This window comes from Lutra lutra, chromosome 4 (assembly GCF_902655055.1).
Source record: "Lutra lutra chromosome 4, mLutLut1.2, whole genome shotgun sequence".
NCBI lineage: Eukaryota > Metazoa > Chordata > Mammalia > Carnivora > Mustelidae > Lutra > Lutra lutra.
The window spans coordinates 154513929-154517486 of record NC_062281.1 but is presented as its reverse complement, the minus strand read 5'-3'; positions in this window follow the sequence as shown (position 1 = coordinate 154517486).

The window sequence follows — 3558 nt, the reverse complement described above, 5'->3', positions numbered from 1 at the left end:
TGAGCCCACTTAGGACAATGGTCATCTCCATGGCAATGGAGTGTTCTACGGAGGGAACAGCTAGAGAGAATCAGGAACATGGTGTTGGAAGCCAGTTCTGAGGCTTCTGGCCTAACATTCTCATCTGTTAGATAGGGATGACATCTGCCCCCAGCACTCCCACTCCATGGCTGTTTCCTGCCAAGAGTTGCAGTGAGGGCCTAGGAAGCATGGACGTACTCACTAAATTGGGGGGACAGAGAGTCTGTTGATTATTTTCATTCATTAGGTATTTTTTCATTGACTACTGATCCCCTGGCATAATTTTGGAGTTCACAAAGTGAGTCAAAAATGCTCACTTCCCTGAGGAGACTGCGGTCTCACTGGTCTCAGAAATGAGAGCTAAGTGACTCCACTGGTAAATCAGTAGCATACCTTCATTCATTCAGTGTGTCCTGCTGTGTGCAGAGCTGAGGGTTTAAGAAAGAGCTAGACATATTCCTGCTCATATCTAAACAAGGAGATTTAAAAATCAGCATTGTGTGGTATGTAGTATAATAGGGGTCTGAATAAAATTCTGGATGAACAATGAGGGAGCAATAATAACTGTATCATGAGGTTGAGAAGACTTCCCAGAGGAGATGACAATGTAGCTAGGTTTTGAAGGATGAGTAGGAGCCCATCACTCACATAGAGTAGATGGAAAGGTAAGTCCAGGTTATGGGAAACATGAATATATGAACTACTGAGGAGAGGTGAGTAATTCGACTTGGTGGAAACTAGACAGGGTTGAGTCCGGAAAAATAGAATTGGGTCAAATTAGGGAAAGCCATAACATCTTGTTCAGCATCTTGCCTTTTATGCTCTTGGGAGGCCAGCGTTTCTCAAAAGTGTGATCCATAGACGGCCTGCGTCAGGATCACCTGGAATGCTTTATTTAAAATCCGGGATCATACCCCAGGCCCTCTAAATGAGAATCTCTGAGGGTAGGAATGTGCCATTTTAATAAGCTCCCCTAGATGGATTTGTCATTAACTTCACTGAAGTTTGAAAACTACAGTATGTGGATGAGGGGAGGTCAAAGATTTTTTTTTTTTTAAGTTTCTCTGATCAAGAATTTAGTACTTTTATCTGGAAGTAGGTGTGTATACAACTCTGCAAATTCATCATGAAGCTGTACACTTAAGATGACTGAACTCTGGACACTTTATGTATGTTATACCACTTTTTAAATTGGTGGTATGAAATTCTAATCACGAACTGAGGATGTTGGCCTTTGGGAGAGCAGAGGCAGATATAGGTTTTCTCGATCACCCAGTCTTATTGAACTCCTGTCCTTACTGTAATCTTACACCAGTGTTAAATTAATTAAACAAAGCAAGTAGACTAAGGTGGCTTTAATGCTTTAGCAGTCTATGTAAGGAAACCGAAATCTAAGCCTGCAAATCTATCAATGTTAAGAAATTGAAAGCCATAAATAAATAAAATTAAAAAAAAAAAAGAAATTGAAAGCCAAGGACAGCCAATCACAAATGACCAGCTGGGCTTTTCCAAATAAGGCAACGACTTAAGCAACAGCCTATCAAAACAAATAATTTCTTTGGTCTGTTTTGGCATCTTCTCTATAAAAGTCTTTCCCTAGTTCCTGTCATTGGAGTCTTCTAGCTACTTCTGGTTTGGTTGTTGCTGCCCAACTGAAATTGATCTTTGCACTAATAAACTCTTAAAACTTTTAATATGTCTCAGTGTATCTTTTAACAGCAGGAATTTCGGTGTGAAAGAGAAGATTCTCTCCTTGAGTCATAAGAAAACAACAAAGTGTTAAACTATCTCATTCTGAATAAATCGGGATTTCCAGAGTCTGTTCCTGGGAATATTGTTCCACTTGAAAAATGTCAGTAGTTGGTCAAACATGTTTGAGGAGCATTTCATACCAGAACCTACATTCTCAAATGAAGCAGTATCATCCCCAAGGGTCAAAAATTAGTTCATAGGGAGCAAAAAACTCCATACAATGGTTTGTGACCCCCCAAAACTCAACTTACTTACCAAAGTCTTATTCCTTAGTATTTAGTCTGGCGGAGGGTGGGGACAGGTGGATGGAAAGGGGCGATTAGGGGATTGTCTAAAAAGACTTCTGGAGATGGAAGGCTAATAATGAATAACAGGTTGAGAACACAGCACTAGCGTTTCCTTGTGGAGATTCACTGGGCTCGTGAACATACCATAGAGTAAGAAGTTCCATAGTAAAGAACTTGAACTTTGCTAATGTAGGGTGTCCTAATTTTACTAGATTTCGGAACACCTTTTGTATACGATACCTAGTCACATGTCTCAGACTTATTCTTCCACGGAGCATGTTTCGGGAAATGCTGAACTCTATCAAAATCAAAAGCTTAAAGAAAATAAAGAATAAGGAAAGGCCAGAGTAATAATAGCAGGTACAATTTACTTACACCTCTATTTCCTAAGCGTATAACGTAGATTTTTTATTTGTTTTAAAGATTTGATTTATTTGAGATAGAGCAAGAGAGAGAGAGTGTAAGCACATGTACAAGCAGTGGGGAAGGGCAGAGGGAGAGGGAGAAGCAGGTTCTCCATTGAGCAGGGAGCCCAACACGGGGCTCGATCCCAGCAGTGTGGTGGGATCATGACCTGAGCCAAAGGAGCCACCCAGGTGCCCCATAACTTGGATGTTTTCCTAACACGTAGCACGTGTCACTGGCTACTTTATGAAAACAGAGGTTAAATCAGTTTTTTCATTCATAGGAGATACATGTTCTGTACCACTAAAATATTGCTAAAGAAAAATCTACAAGTTGAAGGAAGCAATTTAGGGATCTTCACTACCAAATTTTTTCACATTTTTTTTTTTCCTAGCTGCATGACCTGAGCCAAGTTATTTAGCCTCTTCCTGAGCTTCATTTGTTTATTTTTTAAAATCTGTAACTAGGGTTAATTATAACTACCTTTAGCGTTCTTAAAAGATGAGTTGATAAAAGATGAGATAAAAGCTAGGCGCTGGCCTAGCGCCTTGTATGTTAATAAGCCTTCCACGAATGTCAGTGTTTGCTACTCTCCCACCTTTTCTGGCCCTCGTTGATGCTCACAGCATGCACGTTTCTGTGATGGCCCAGTCTTGGCTTTTTCCCTCCACTTGAGTGAATGATTTATTCAGTTAACTGAATTCCCACTAACTGATGGTTTAGGGCAGGGACTGAAGAAGTCAGAAGTGGCAGGGATGTGAACACCTTTGACAGTGCCCCAGGATGTGTCACAGCATCAAATAAACAGGACAGAGATGGCTCACCTGTGACCTAACAGCCTGTCAGAGCCACAGACAGGAACGGGACAGACACAACAGGGCAGCCTTCCTCCTCTTCCAAACTGCCCCTCCTAGGCTGGTGCTTTACTCAGTTGCATTACAGCTAGTGCAGCCAGCTTGTCCTGGTTTGCCCCCCACTTTTCCGTGTGTAGCAACCCGAAAGTCCAGCAACCCGAAAACGCTCTCAGTCCCAGGCAAATCAGGATGGCTGGTCATGACACTTTCATGAGTCCCAGCTGTGCCCAAGGCCTCCA